At 31.1% G+C, this 17,632-nt stretch overlaps 1 protein-coding gene across 1 annotated transcript in view; it reads left to right on the forward strand.

Moving 5' to 3' along the window:
- Positions 1-17,632, forward strand: part of LOC135129213 (homeobox protein abdominal-A homolog) — a 408,569-nt gene that overhangs the window by 98,628 nt on the left and 292,309 nt on the right. The window contains exon 3 of the mRNA XM_064056350.1: positions 236-291. The gene's annotated coding sequence lies outside the window, so the exon portion shown is untranslated. The remainder of the gene's footprint in view (positions 1-235; positions 292-17,632) is intronic.

The raw sequence follows: 17,632 nt of genomic DNA on the forward strand, positions 1-17,632 counted from the left end.
CGTAAGTAAATAATTGTCCCTCACGGTAAAAGAGACTCTAAAAAACAACCACTTCATTTCGTTCCAGCAAAGCGCGACCTATGTTTAAAATATAAATTATGTTTTATTGTTAATGTACAGATATAACCGCTTATTTACACAGCACTTTTAAAAAGCCTCTTCTCTTATTTATTATCTCCAGCAAGAAAAACCCGCTTTCCCTGCCACTTAATTACAAGCTGTTTCTTTTTTTCAGATGGAGATTCCGCCCATGACGCGTCTCCGTCATTACCATTTTTATCCTCCGTGATGGTAAGTACACACTCGCAATTATTAAAACTTAATTCTACATAAATAACCCACGTCAAGATTACACCTTGTTATTTTCAAGTATGAACTGAGTAAAATATACCTTCCAGTGGTATTATTAAGCAAAGTTGCCTTGGAACCGTAATCTGAATATACGGTATGTGCACAGATAAATGGATCAGCTTTATTGGTTATACCTACCGCAAGTGACACATTTACAACTTAGAACCTGCCGCTCTTGGAGCGCATAATCTTGTAAATACTTTGCGGGAACGGAGTATTTAACGTAATTGTGCGTTTATAAAGGAAAAGGGTGGGGGAGTGTTTACTTATGCGTATGTGTATATGAAGGTAGTTTAGAGGAGGTGAGATTAAAGAGAGGATTTAGTGGAAAAAAACAAGGTCGGAGTCGGGGACCTCCCAGGTTGAATGTAGGTAAATGGAGTTTCGACATGAGTGGTTTTGAGTTTAAAGGTCTTGTTATAAATCGAAATTATGTAAAAAGTGTGAGAAATCTGATATAAGAAGCCCAATTAAGTTAAATTAAATCGGATGAATTACGCAGGTGTACAGTTTCTTCGCATTTTGTGTGTTAAACTACAGTTCTACATTAATTAATAATAAGATTTAAGTCACTTCAGAGCCTGGAATTAACATTTGTTTGGATAATTCATTTTCGGTAGTTTATTTAGTAGGTACGTTCAAGTTAAATTTGATAGATTTTTGCACAAAAAAAACACTATATTAATTTAATAATAATTAATATATTTTTTAATTTTCCATATACAACTTAAGAAGGTGATGATAAAACATTATTAAGCAAATAATTATAACTGACAAGATAATAACCATTTTTTAGGGTTTGTAGCGTACCTAGGTAAAATTTTTGACGAATTCTTTTAAAGTTACAGGTTTTAAAATAAGACAATGGGTCGTCTAAAACTTTTAAGCTTTTGATAATTGTATTTTTCAAAACTGATAAATTTTACCTTTCTTATATAAGCGTTATATTATTAATAGAAGCTATTTAAAAAAAATGTCTCAAGACAGTAATTAATTCACAATACCTTCTGTCTTTTGAAATACAGGGTTTTTGAAAAAACTTGTTTTTTTCTAAATTATTTTCTTTATTTTTTTAAGTTATATTCATATACCTAATAACGTTGAATTTTGTATTTGTGCATACATAAAACGTAATATGATGTGCATATTAGAAAATACTGAATCATTTCGTAAATTAAACAGTCTCAAAAGCACATACCGAGTGGGAATATATATGCATTTATATTCTAATTTTTTAATTTCGAGTTTATAAGTAAAGACGTAGATTCAAGACACTTAATTTAATTTGATAAACTGACGTGTATGATCTTTAGATGAATCTATCCACTCAAATATTAGAATTTTACTTTTTAAATTCATAGCGTTTTGTGTACAAAAAATTGTAAGTGTATGTAAATTTTGGAAATAATGGAGCTACCTGTATTAATTATTTATTAATTAATCAATAGATTTATTTTATTGCCTCAAATTATTTACATATTTCTGATCATTTTTAAGGGTATTTGCAATATCATAAGTATCCCTGTTTCTTTTTTCACTTTAAATGTATTGAAAAATTGTAAATATTAACAATAATCATTTTCATTATTTAATTTTCTTGTTCCTCTGCTACTTTCGCTTTCTTTAATTTTACAGTTTTGGTTTGAACTCAAATGCTTGCGTTGTTTTCGTTTTTTGTAGAAAACACTAGCCATCACTATTAGGACTTTCTAATAAGTTCACAAGAATGTTTCTCTTTTCTAGTTATTTGAATTGAATTTCATTAATTAAAATAATGATCACAAATTCCAGAACTTATTTCATAAACAGTAAAATAAAAGAGTATGCATCTTGTCAAACTTATAGACTTTCCGTGCTATTGTTAGACGAAAATTAAATTCATAAAACGTCACGTCATCGTGATAAAACATTATATATTTTCGTATTAGATAGCGTTATCAGATTATGTTAACCAACGGCAAGGAAAATACAACATGAGTTGCATATCGAGGAAAAATTTCTCCCAGAATCTCCCGATCGATCTTCCAATTACCGGCAAGCACTCAACCCTCTCCCATCACCCCAACAAGTGCACTATGTCTGCACATCTCGAAAATTCCCATCCCGTAAATTTTACGAAGCCAACTTCTCGAAAATGCGGTCTTATTTGTCTAATCCATCTTGTCCGCTTAATTTAATTATGTCTGAAGCGATCGAACTCGTACATTATACAGTACGTCCAACATAAAAAGCATGAAAGTTAAGAGACTTCGTCGTAACAATATTTTTATTATCGTACGAATAAGAAAAAAAAAACAAGATCATATAAATTTTAGGTTGCACATTGGCCACGTCACATAGATATGTCCTCGCCGCCAATTCGTTCAGAGTACGTGATCCGCGCCGGGTCAGACTAAAAGACTTTTGGACATTTACGTTGTATATGAGAGCCATACCGGTCGCCGGGTGCATTACGTATATATTACATTACATTCGGGCTTGTCCTGTATATTAGATGTCTCGGGCGAATGTGTTCTGTAGCCGGGAGCCGTACGTATTGATATGATGCAGCAGGTACATATACCTCCAACCGTCTCTTATACTATAAATGAGATCCAGAGATATATCAGTCTCCCACCCCCGAGCCCGGTTATTTGCTCCGGAAACTCCGGGGACCTATCGGGCTGGCATGTTTTTGTTTTATTTTCTATTTACTTTCGTAGGATTTTATATGAGTTTTCTTCTTATACCTCGGAATTATTCCTGCGATCTATCCGGTTCAGTTCGCGCCGAGCTGGAGGAGTAATGAAAATGGAAGGAATTTGCAGGGAACAATGATTTCCAAAAGTTTGGAAATTGCGTCTTCGACGAAATAAAAGAATGATGACAAACTACCGCTCTTACGAACATGGAAATATTCATAACATTTTTTATTTATAAGTATGTATTTATATACTTACTTACCTAACAGTTTAAGATTGTTCAAAGCATGATCATTAATTATGTACTTCTAATCTAATTAAAAATTATGGTAATAACCAGCAACTAGTTCACATACCTATAGGACTATTTATTAATATTCACTTTATAGACGCATTTTTAATTTTTGTTTAATTAGTTTAAATCACTCAAGATCGTTAATAAGATCCTATTAAAAAAATTTGCGTTTGGAATTGGCCAAGTATTCTTGTTACCCCTACATATATGTCTTGTTGTTATTCACTTGTCATATTAATTAATATTTCAGCTTCATTTTTATTAACAGTGAAAAATGAAAATACTTATTTCTTTCCAGACAAGGACTATTCTAAACGTATTCATTATTGAATATCTACATTTTTGCGTATGGTTAGCTGTATGGGTATATCTGAACAACATTTGATGATGAGTGATTAAGCTCGCGGTTCTCGATATCTCATTAATTATTAGAGACAGAAAATTGTCAGAAATTAAAGACGGTTCTTTGAGTAGCACATATTAAAATTATATTCAACTATGCAGAGTATTTTGTTCTTGAAGATAGTACAAAACGAATTTTTTTTAAATAGAACATGCTACATATATAGGTACATATTTTTATATATTTCCATTAGCCTTTTCGTAGGCTTTATGTCATAGTTTATTTTTGAAATTGCGGTGCGACATTGCCTCTTTAGTCCAAATTCTTTTTTTTTTTTCAAAATATGTTTGCTACACTACTAAATTAATTAACCTAAAAGGGCACAAAAAGTTAGAAGTAAATAAATAAAAGAACCTAACAAATATGCATGAGCACTTAAAATATCAGATGTGATTCTTTTCCTGAGCGTAAGCTAAGGAAGTGTTGTAATCGAGGCCAAACGCGACTGGTTACTTTCACATTTTCTGGATATGTCATGACCCTAAGAATACAAAAACATACGTCGCCCGTTTCCGTTTGTCTGTCTAGGTATTTATCTGTCTATCTGTCTGTCTGTCTGTCTGTCTGTCTGTCTGCCACCGGCTGTGTGAACTTTTGTTAGACAGATAATCTCCGAAATTACCAGACCGTTTCTTATCAAATTTTATATGTCTATTATGAAAGTAGAAAGTAAAACGCTAACCAAAGTTTGTCTAATCATTCCCGCCAACCATGTGATGACGTCAACTCAAGATTGTACACAGTAAATGAGTTTTGATATATATAAAATAACCTAATATATATTTATCACCGTCAAGACGTCATCTTAAAATTTTGCCGAATAAAATCTAACAAAATTGTGCAAAATATGGTAATGATTTATAATTGCATTCAAATGTTCTAGAACTGTTTATACAGGGTGACTGAAGAAAAGTAATGAATGATTCAATTTGATTCAGTGATTAACTCAGGAACGGCCCACTCCATTTTCCCGAAAATTTGGGAATACAATAATGTTATTATAACTATTACACTGCACCTATCCAAATTTAAATTTGTGTCCTTGCAAAAATGTTGATGACGTTATCACAAAATTTTGTATTGGGAAAACTCACTTGAAACAAACGCGCCTCTTTACCTTTGCTTTAATACTACATATAATATACATGTATCTTTATTTTAACTTATAAGGGATATCTTAAAAAAATAAAATTCGTAAAGTCAAATCTTATAATTTTTCGAAAAAGCTGGATTTGTTGTACTGTACATACGTCTGGAGCGAGGGAAGTTCGGTCGAAATAACCTGTGACTAATTTTTTATAGTGGAATAAATGCATTCAACAGATTATTAATTATTTTTTTAATGAAAAATACGTAATGTTCATTAATTCAGATTAAGTTCTTTTAAACGTTTTGTATACTTACCTAAATTGAAATAGGTTGAAATTGATTAATCAATTTTATCCAGTTTTTTTAGCAATACAGGAGTTTACCAAAAAAATCAAATGGTAATGCAATGTTTTTTATGATCTTTGTTTTTTATGGAAAATTAAGAGAGAGGTACGCTCTGGTACACTTTGGTATTAATTAAATCAAGTTTTAATACACAGAGTATTATAAGAAAAGTTTAAAACTTTACAATTTTCAATTATCGATATTTCAGTTTTTTCAAATGGAACACCTTGTATATATTTTTTATTACTGCAAAAAAAAACAAAACAAAAAACGAAATTAGATGCAGTAGTAAAATGTTCTGTTTGAAAAAACTGAAATATCGATATTTAAAATTTTCTTTATACACTCATTCTTTAAGACTCAATTTTATTTATACCACAACAAAGCACGCATACCTACCTTTATTTATTCTCCACAAAATATTGTAGCACAAATTTAAAAAATAACACTACTAAAAAATTCAAAAAAATTGAAATAACGTGCCAAAGTCGCAGTGGAATTTCAAAAATGATTTGTGGTTCAAAGCTTAAGAAGAAGACAATCACAGTTGCAAAAATATATAGGGTATTCTATTTGAAAAAACTGAATTGTATCTTACGTCTTAAAAAGACAACACTCTGTATAGGTAGGTGAAATAATTTTAGTGTTTGGTACTCAAAGAACTGTACAATTTTGGTCTTTGACGTTTTGCTATTTGTAATAATTAAGTAGGTATATTATCATAATGAGGTATCGAGGACCGCGCACTTACTGACTCACCCTATATATGTACCTCCTATTATATAATTAAGCATATATATGTGCATTATTAAAAACTAAAAAATATTAACGAAACAATAAATTGTATTTCTTTTCACATAAACTGAATCAGAAATTTGAAAAACCGTTGGGTTTACTAATTTACAAGAAGACTTAAACATTTTTCTTATTAGCTAAATAGACACAATAAAATTAGTGAAAAAATATAGAAAGTGGAATAAAACACATTCTTTTTTTTTCGCACATTTTTCTGAAAATCTCGCAATTTTGTTGTAATTTAAACTGATTATTATCGGTGACGCAATAAATGATCCTTCCAACTAATTTTCAACAGTTATAAATGTTTATAACACTGTTAAAAAATACTCTTTAATTCAGATGAACGTAAAATTTCCATGCGTACTTAATTAAAGCGAAGTAAAAAATACTTATATCTTAAGTTGTAAACATCTGATTTCCCTCGCCTCTGACGCACCACCAGCGCCGTCCAATTTAAGCAAAATTTTCAGTGCCATTTATTAATAGGTAGTGTTTTGGTAAGATGCCATCAACCGTTTTGTCAACATAATTATGTTAATTTTAATATGTAATCAAAATCATAATCTTATTGCCTTCACAGAATGTTAAGGAAGTTAGATAAACCCAAGGACAATCCATTGTATAAATCGGTTCATAATTCAACTGCTTTTGAAACATAACATAACATAAGTAGCTATAAAAAAATATAGGTACAAAGTTTTTGGTCCGTATCTTCACAACACAACCAATGCAATGCCGTAATTGTATAAAGTCGCATTTTTTCGAAATTTTATCTTTCATACAATTTCGAAATTGATAGGTAGGTATAGTATTCAAAATAACACCGATCATTACATTGGATACAACCCCGTCAAGATTAAAATGAAAATAAACAGTTCAGAAAAAAGGTAAATATCATTAAAATAATAAAATAAGCTTCGTTCATATAATAGGACTCATTTTTTAATACGTTGCTTGTGGGATTAAAAGCACTTTCCTAAAACACATACAACGCGGTATTTAATTCGTAAATATTCATATAAGTAACAACAGGCCTACGAAATTTAAATATTAAAAACATGTTTTTGTTTTAACAACTACTTTGCATATTTGTTTGTATTGCTAATTACGAATATGAGCTTCATTTGTTGCTACCACTTTAGATTTACTTAGAAAAAAATCGAAAATCCAAAAATTAAATAACACAAATTATGTACATATTTTTTTTTTATATTTACATTTTACATACATCTTTTATTCTTGAACCTTCTGTGGCGGTCATCATTATGAATTACGACTTAACTTTAACACTATTTATTCATTTTAACTTTCTCAGTCATCTGACGGTCACTCTGCAATGCATTTTATATTATTAAGTAGGTATATTCGAAACCGCTGAAACTCTACAAACGAATTTTTTTCAACGTGATAACATATAAAATTTTTCTTTTTGACTTTTTTTAACTGTATCTACTTGATGGAATTTTTTTACCATTTTTACCGTAATTAGTAAGCATACGATAATCTATCAGATTCATCTGGTTATTTTGAGACAGGTTTTTTATGGTAGGTATGTGTAATTTGTCAGATATCATCAGCTTTTTCTAAGAGGTGAATGAATACATTTTTGTTAATATTGTGTACCTTACTATAAATTAATATGACCTCTTACCAAAAATTCAACGAAGGCGGTGTCGTAATACGTAGATAAATTTTTTAAGTGAATTTTAAGAGTCATTTCTTTAGAATATGTAGGTATACTTAAACTGTGTAAGAGAAATTATTATTAAAATATAATGTAGCACGAGGGTATGATCTATGGTCTACAGTTCATATGAAATTACCTCATGCGTAACTTGTTCCTTATACAAATAGTAGCTTTGATCGATCACCTACATACATCCTACGATAAAATACTCAAATATGAAAGTATCCACCTGCAGTAAATTAATATTAGTTAAATATAGTTTTTGTCAGAAATATCTTTTTTCAAGAGTAATTTATTGAACATTGACAAGCTTTAGTTTTTATCGAAATAAAATGTTCGCCTTAATTAAATATAATTTAGATTAAGATTTAAAACTATGCAAAATTGTAGGTACATTATGTCCATAAAAAAACTGACACCGGTTTGAAAAGCGTCATGCCTAGAATAATCTAGCAGTTTTTTAATGGTGCGGTGGCAGTCACGGTGACATAGACAATGTTTTTAATAAATTGATTCAAATTATTTGAACTTGGTATCACAACCTGAAGTAAAACTACAATATCAATTGCATACTTCGTCTTCCAAAATTTTCTTTCAGGCATTATTGCTCAAGTGCTAGTATTAAATACTAAGTTATTAAATAAATAAGGAAAACACGACTCCACACTGCTCACTTTTTTTATATAAAGCGTAAGAACGTCAACAAAACCTACAAAACTTTGTTCAAATAATGCGCATGAAACACTATTTCCCAAAAACGAAATAAACACTAACACAATTTGAAATAAACAAAGGAAGAGATAATAATTTGTAATGTTTTAGTAAATTACATTAAATTATGTAATTTGGGAAATAAGGTATAAGTGAAACTATATTGTTATTTTTATCTCAATTACGAATTTGTGTGATGTAATTTTCACATTTTTTTTATACCTAATTATTTATATATTTCAGTAAGTTTAATATCTTAGGTATATGACAATATTTTCAGTAATCAAATGTACTTTAGAATAAAACTAATGTATGACAAAACAGTGGTTGAGAATAGGAGTAATGATAATGATTGTTACAATTTTTTTTATATTCGATTTTTTAAAAAGTATGTTCATAAATCAATCAATATGAGACAGCAGATAGTGAAAAACTCATTTTTATTCTAACCGAAACTACCTAAACGTTTTTCAAATTGCGTTGAAATTTCCACAACAAATGTTCTAAAAATACTACCACAATATAAACCAATTCCTTATTGACAGGCAAATCTAGATTCATTTTTAAAAATGCAGCCTGAATCGATTTATCAGTTACGATTGTTTTACGACATAAAAAGTGAATTATTTTCGTCTATTTTTAGAAAGTCTGTTTCGCTCGCTCAATTCTCTTTTTATTTCTTGAAAAATATCAGAACTCGTATTTTTATGTCATAGTGCAACTCCGTAAATGTACTAACAGTTTTATTTATCTAACTAAACGGTTTATTTTTCTATTTGCCTCCGCAGCTTCATAAGTTTTCTTATTATTCTGAATTATTCCAATCTATTTCACCCCGCGGTATATCTGGCGCATAATGAAAATGCGGACACACTCTTCCCATTTTGCAACGGTTGCATTTACCAAATTAATTTTTCTGACGAGTTTGCATTTACTTGTTCCAAAATGATAATTAACCTCGGAATATTATTAAAAATAGAATGAAACCAGACAACTTTATCTTAAGTAAACTGAACCGAACTACGTTTTACATAAAAGCGCAGATTTGCGTAATTTGTTGGATTATCGTCGCTACTTAAGCAATTTATGGATATGTGGGATTTTTGTAGTTTTCCACTGATTGCGAAATGGTGGTAGTCCAGCAAAAAGTAAAGCTATAACAGAAAACGACAAGTTTCGTTTTTGCACTTTATCGCGATACTTCCATCTTCTGCTGGTAATTCTGTAGTCTGCTCTCGCTTATTCCCTATTTACCAATCGATTTAGGAGTACCAGCGCAGTGTAAAATCTAAAGTCTATGTGACGGCTGTTTTTTATACGGCCTCTTTTACATAGTAATGCAGAAAAGTTACCACCAGTCCAGAGTTTGAAGTAATTATTAATAATAATAAATTACTGCACGTCGGGCTCAAAGTTTCATAAAAGTAAACAAGAAAGTCGGGTATGATTTTTTCGTCTTTAAAAATAGCCTGCAGTTTTAAATGCGGCCGTTTTTCTGCGTCTTTGCGCAATTTAAAAAATGATGATTTGCATTTCCACTCGCAATCTTAATGCTTCTTCGTGTGATCTTCCAGCTGCTTTGAAGTTACTCTAATTATACAGTGCTGCAATAACAATAATGTATAATAATTTATCATACCTCCTGTCCATTTGCTTTCTCTAAATCGAAATCGTTAACCCGAATGGCGCAAATACCTGCGTCTCCTACAGCGCAGGAACTCACTTTGCTCTTAAAATAACAAATTTGTATGAACTGAAATGACGCTTTTAAGGTTACGATTCAGTTACAGCAGGACTTAGAAAAATTCATAATTAACGATTAAGCATGCCACAATTTAATTAGTGTAACTGAGTGAAAACTGAATGGTTGTCAATATAAGCGTGATGTATGAGGTCAGACACACTCACAAATTTTATGAGTTTCTCCACATTTACGTAACCTTAACCTTCCCACTTTTAAATTTTGTTTTATAGCTTTTCTTAAGTGTCATTTTGTGGGTAAGGAACATGTGTTTTTATTTTGATTTTTTTTCGCATTACGTTCCGAAATTGAGCGTAGAAGATGACCCGGGTGATAACTATGATACAGTTATTTATAAAATGGCCGAGGCTGTTATCGTCAGTGTTATTCCACGTAAAACGTCTGCACTGCTTATTAAATTCCTAATTAATTAATTGAAGAAATGTGTCTCCGGCATATGGTTAAATGGCGATTTACCTACCGCATTAAATTTTTTTCTCGTTATTAACGTGATTACTTTGCGAGCATACTTACTCCAATCGCATTTTTCAAGAGGTAATAATTATTCCAACTGATTCGCTTAATATTCGAGAGCTTAATCGAATTCCGTGTTTTTTAAGCTAGTTAATTTTCGTATTTCGATAAGATATCGAGCAAAAGATAAACGGACGTACAAGCTTCAAATTTGAAGATCTATCTGATTAAAAAACTAATTAAATTAAAGATTTTTAAAATACCTCTACGCATTTTTTTTTATTTATTTGTATTAACGAAATTGATCATTTCGTCAAATGCCTCTTTAATAATTTATAGCATCCTAAGCATGAAAAGTAGCTGCCTATTTACAAACCGTACTTAAAATAGTAGTAATTATTATTAATTAATGCTCCTACTTATAACATCATTAAAAATATTCTAACTGATTTTAATTTCCCTGTTATATTAACCTACAATAATTACTCATACCACATCAGCTATAAATTTATAAAATTAGTACAATCCGGTAAAGCCGGCATTCGATCAGTTAGATCTATAGCGACAATAATTTTCTACTGAGTAGAACATAACTTTATTTACAATAAGTATGAAATTAAATAGTACTACGGTTAATTAATATTATACACAGTGAATGTATTATAATTATAATTACACTGCCATATGACTTCTGCTTTCATTGTTTATTGACGGTTGTGGTTATAATAAGTAGGTAGATATATCAAATATTTCGCGCTATTTCTTCATTTTCAATTTAATGTATTATACATGAGAAATATTTCATACTTTTTCAAAAAATAACATGAATTAATTTAACTGAAACAGTTGGTATAAATTATTACCAAGTAATTATTCGAAAAGTTTAACAGTTGAATAATGCAATAAGAAACTTTGTCACATGATCAAGCCAAAAATATGACAGACAGGTTTTAAGCTGCTCCATTTCTTAATTACAAAAAGATGACCTTAACAATATTCCAGTTAAATCTAGAAAAATGCGCATATTTTGCAGACAACTTTTAGAGAGTAGTAAATATAAAATCATTGCTTTAATTACTACAAATGGGTAGCTATCTCTCCCATAAAAATTAGTTCAAAAGTACGTTACAAATTATTATATCAATATTTACAAACGCCTGAATTTTGTGTTCAATAAAAACAAATTTGTTTTGGTTTGATAGTGCGAAAGTCGCACTTATTAAATCCAAGAAAAATATTTTATCAAGGACTGATTACTTGGGGAACAATATTTTTACATAAAATAACAAGAAGCTGACATTTTACGCGTGCAATAAATCACTGTTTGTTACAGGCTTGTACCAAGTAGGAATTTGCCACAATTGATTAGTGTAGTTTTATTTATATCTTCTTGCATTACGTAAAAGTTAAAAAAAGAGGTTTAAATTTAGAAAACATTTTCGTTTAAAATCGCAATTATTATTAAAGAAATGCGTTCGTCGATCCCAGGAACGTTTCTGCAATATTCAAATGTTCAAATTAAATATACAAAGAGTGTACGCAGGAAATTCCATCCACTTTTTCTTCCGTACGCATCTCCATAAGCCTAACAAGATCTTTCCTGAAAATCCCGCTGGAGGAAATGTCACAATATGATTTCCATTTCCAAGGTCTGAATACTTAACCGCCGAGAAAGCTGCGGCACTTCATTACATTCAAGCCATGAAATAAAAATGAGTTATCAATATATTTTAAATGGATTCATCAGATTATTTATGTGACGGCGAACCATTCGAAATAATGAAGACAACACAAACAAGACACTAAAATCGACCAATAACCTTTCCTTATTGTCTGCACTCATTGTTATTTTTCAATCTAAATTCATCAGTTATTTTCAAACCGACACGTTCCGTGCACAAAGCCAGACGCAAACTTTTAGCGGAAACGCGCTCTAGGTTTTTTTGTAGTCATTTTATATTTTTTGTTACGCCTTTTTTGTAATGGCCGACCCAACTTTCTATTACATGGTTGAGTTCAACACAAAAGACCCGACTTTAAAGCCATAGTTGGACCTCCATTATCCTTTGTAGTGAAAAGCGCATTTTAGAAAGTTCACTAACAAAAAGCACCTCATTGGCCAAAGCGGCAAAAAATGGGGTAAATGGCCAACACCGAGAAATACACCCTGGAAATATTCTGCAGACTACAAAATATTTAAAGCGACTGAAATATCACTCACTCTCTTACTCTTACTGTAGTATGACTATAATGTGCATTTAGTTTTTTCTTGTTAGTTGCTTTCTAAAAAGAGTGAAATGCACATTTTGTAAGTATGCTATTTCTATGCATTTTTTAATTAATTATATTTAACCAATATTATGTTGTTAATTAATAAATAACACAATAAATCAGGTTATTAGCTTCAATTAGAAAATAAAACTCTGATATTATGTATACACAAAACAAAATATTTAATTTAAGAATTACACATTCTGTAACTGGATTAGATTCATGACTCAAAAAAGAATTTATGAATTATATTAATCTGTGCAGTCATTAATATCACTTAAAAAAAAATGTGAGGCAAAAGTACTTGGACAATTAAATGATAGGAAAGTACGGAAAAAACTGATTTTTTCAACGATTTGTGCTTAATGTTTATTGTATTACCATTACTGAACTTATGACGTCAAAAGCTCATATTTTTTAATAACTAAGTACTTTATTTTTTGTGTATTTTAAAACGTCAGTTAAACTGAAATAATTACCATAACCTTAGAGATAAGTAGGTAAGTTTCAACTTTAGAAACACAATGACATCGTAAATTTGACGGCGGCGATTTAAAAAAAAAATAAAATTTAAATTCGTCCTTAGGTACTTTATTTTGCTTTTTTTTAAATAAATTTTATTATATGGCCTCAAACAATGTTTAGCGTTTTAGTAAAAATTGTAATGATTTTTATTTAAGACATTTAGATATGTTTGTTCTTAAAATGATGCGGTTCGAGTAAGATATCATTTTGTAGTATTTTATAAGCCTGTCCTGTTTCCCTAAATTTTTTAATTATTGTTTTTCTTATATTTTGAACATAAATAAAATTGCAGACAGAATCAGTTTTTCCAAGTATGTTACTCAAGGACAACTTGGCAATTCAACAGCATAATAAAATGGATAAAAACAGAGACTGCACGTCGTACAAATTTATTGATTATAGTATTATTACTATAATCCCATTTTTGTTTAAAACGTGTATCTTATTAGTAAATACTTGATTTAAAATATAAAATTTGCTAAAAATTTATTATAAAAACAAAAAACTAAAACAAGCACTCAGTTCGATCTAAATTTACATTTTAAAGTTGAATCTTGGCTGACAACAATACTGAATACAATTAAAAACCATGAAAATATTTGCACAAATTATTGTGCCTAGACTATTTTTCGTCTTCATATTGAATCAAGTTACAATTATAGGTAAATGTCACGGTATGAAATAAAGGAACATACGTTATACCTATACAATTGTGCTAATGTTTTTGCGGAACAAATAGTAGGGTAAATGTGTACAAGAGTACGCACTTAGTGTAAAACTGTCAATAACTTTTTAATTTTTTTGGATAGATAAATTTTATGATATGGGTTCGTCATATACATGTTTAGAGATCAGATATATTTAATTGTACGTCCCAAGACCACTATATTTTAAGAGTATTTTCAATTTTTGTCAAGATGTGTAAATGCGCACTCTTAGACAGTCCACTGCACAAGAGTGCGCATTTGAACGCTTATGAGTGCGCATTACATTTTATGAAAAAAATCTTTATTTCTAAGGCGAAAATAAATAGGGACAAGTGACTACAGACTACACATACAACGGGATCCATATTTCTTCGTACTCTAGGGGTCTTGAAATTCGAGAAAACGTAAAAGTAGAGAGTCGGTCGACGGACTCGATTACAATACTTCATTCGCTTACGCTCAGGAAGTAAAAATTAAAAAACAAACATCACCATAACCACCACCACACAACTTGAGAAGCAGTACAAAGTAGTAGAGTTAAATAATTCATTATAGTATCATATGTAGCTATAAGACTACGTATCGCAAGTATTGCGCACTCTTGTACATTTGTACATAACCGAATGTTTTCAAAGTTAAAAGCTTTTGATGTATAGAAAGTATAAAACTGCTAGTGTATAACGACACCTTAAAAGTTACAGCTAATGAACATTATTACTGTAAAATAAAAGAACTGGTACGTACCTTACAAAAAACTAAAACTATGAGCGGTAAAAATTACATCCACACAACGCGTAAACATAAAATCGTCAGTACCATCAAACTATAAACTATATACAGGTCACTGTTGCACCTTTATCTCAAGTTTAGCATTGGATTGTGAATGGTATAACTTCATCTTACCCAGATGGCACTAATACGCAGAAATCATCAGTGCGTACTCTTATACATATGCGCACTCTTGTACACATTTACCCTATTGATAATATTGCGAAAGTAGAAATCAGACAACCTTTAATAACTATAAAATATGTAAATGTATATCTACCATTCATTATTATGAATTAAAATATGATATTAATTTCTTTAATATTATAATTAAAATTTTATGTTACCGTGGCATGTATTTAGAATGTGCAGTGTGCGAATAATAAAGTATCCTTGTAACTTTGTAAATAAATATTTCTGTCGGTGACTGGATGATTGTTATTATTTTTAAAAAATCAAGGAATCTGTGCGGACTAAGAATTATCATTAAATTGGAAAAATATTTATTTAGTGTGCACTTAACTAAGTTCCAACTATTTATATTGAACATTTAAATTTTTATAGGTGGCCGTGCACAAAAAGCGCATGTAGATTAGCAGATGCATAGAAATTGCTGAATTTCCATTGCAGTGCACACTGGATGCAGTGGTGCATGTGGTATTGATCGCTGTAAGCTTCTCGACGAACCGTTACCGCCATCTGTGGCCATGTTTGAGCAAAACGAGTTTGACTTTTTTATTTTTGCGGCGGTTCGAATGTTTTCCAGTCCAACCAGTACTATTCGCTCCGATTTAATCAGATAAAGTTGTTTGTCCGAAATTATTTTGCAAGTGCAGTTTTGTCAAAACAGCAAGAAGGATGCGCCTTTTGTCCCGAGAAAAAAAAACGAGGAATGCGATAATGGCATTCCGGTTTCACCTTATTGGGCCACAGCCATTTATCTATAATGTGAAGTTTTCTATGGAGGGGAGATGTTTTTGGACGGGGTAGTAGGTCGAGCAACAGGTAAAGACGTAACGGTACTTAAAAGTTCCCCGTTTCGCCCACAGTGGGCGCTAATGTCGTAAATTGAAGCGATCGCTTAATCGTTCAATTTTTTCGCGCCGAATTGCTTACTTATTCGGAGAACGTTTTGCGATAAAACCGTCTGCAGGTGCTGAATAATTTCAAGAGTTGTGCATCTGAGGATAGCGTCATATTTTCGCTACGTTGTACGAAAACAGAATGAACGAAAATCTTAAATTAGAACGTGACGGTGCGAGTCACATTCTAACCACTATGTAAGCAAAGGGTGCCGCAGCTGTGAATTCGAAAGAGCGTTCTTTAAAAACAAAAAGAAAACAAGGTCTTAGAGGGGGTAATCTTGCTACCTCGAACTCTGGTACTTTGATGAAATGAGATTGCGATGCTCTTGCTGCAAAGATATTTTGGGGAAATATCAAGCAAATTGGAGCGATTTGTTGCAGGATTTCGGCGTCCCCGACGACCTCGTAAATAACAGATTAATTTTTTGCCCCTGATGAAGCCCTAACTAGGTTAAGGTATTTTTAAACTGAAACCTTGCGAAATATGGAAAAGGATAACAGATCACGGGGAAATGATTGATCGATACGAGTTACCTTCCAGGAACCTCAACTATTTTATTCTGACAGTTTATGGAGCTCTGACATGATTCACGCACACTGAACTCCCAAACCTACCCTAAAGGTATAAGAGCGCATGCACCCTTCACATTAATCAAGAGATGTCGCGAATCGGGTAGCCGCAAAGGCCGTAAAACTCGATCACTTATAATTTTCTTCCATAAATATCTAAGTTTATTCACATGTGGAAGTTCGCTTCTTCAATAAACATAAACTCGCCGTCTAGACCGTGGGGAAGACAAGTTAAAACGGATTTCTCAATATGAATATTTTTAATTAATCGAGTATTTAAAAACTCGGACCTTAATCGACTCGAAACCAGTCTCGCTTGACAAACCTCACAGTTTAAGCGCTTTTATTTCGAAGAATTTCAGGACCGTACTTACGATCACCCGCAGTTTGAGGTGCGCATGTGACTAACCTACATACCTAACTTGTTTAAAGTTAATAACGCGTCATAATTTTAATGAGATAAAAATCTTAATTTTTAAAAACAGCGTGTTTTACACTGGGACGCGCGGTAGTTAAACAGCCCGCTAATCTGATTTTTATCAATTCATCAACGTATCCATATATGTTTTTTTTATCGCTGAAATGAGTTTTGTATTCAGATTATAATAGATTAAATCTACGAGTTCAACAAAACATGTCGATAAGTTTTTCTCCCTGTCTTCCATTTTATTCTCTATTATCTTACTTCCTGCTATCCATTAACGTTTACCCATATCTATGTTTTCTCTATCTCTTTTTGTTTAAAAGCTTCTTTCAAAATATACGAATACAAAACTTAAAGCGAACCTTCAAAGATGAGTGCAACCTTTTCTCAAATTTTAAAGAAATTTCTGAATTATTGCAGAATCAAGGTTTTTAATAACAAGATATGTTTTAACCTTATTTTGTAAATGTAGTACCCATTTGTTCGCCTTCATGACTTCGTACATCCAATGACCTAATCACATAAATCGGTACACTTTTAAAAGTCAACTGGTCCATAATTTTAATTTATTTTTTAAAGGGTAAAAAGAATGCCAAAGAATTTATTCATACCTATATAAAATTGAATGTCAGATTTGGACGACTTAAATATCACCTAAATTACATTAGAGCAAATATAATGTACATTCAAACTAGTGCTAGTATAAT

The sequence above is a fragment of the Zophobas morio genome, unplaced genomic scaffold (genome assembly GCF_036711695.1).
Source record: "Zophobas morio isolate AGI-343-1 ecotype UQ-CSIRO unplaced genomic scaffold, CSIRO_AGI_Zmor_V1 ptg000014l, whole genome shotgun sequence".
Lineage (NCBI taxonomy): Eukaryota > Metazoa > Arthropoda > Insecta > Coleoptera > Tenebrionidae > Zophobas > Zophobas morio.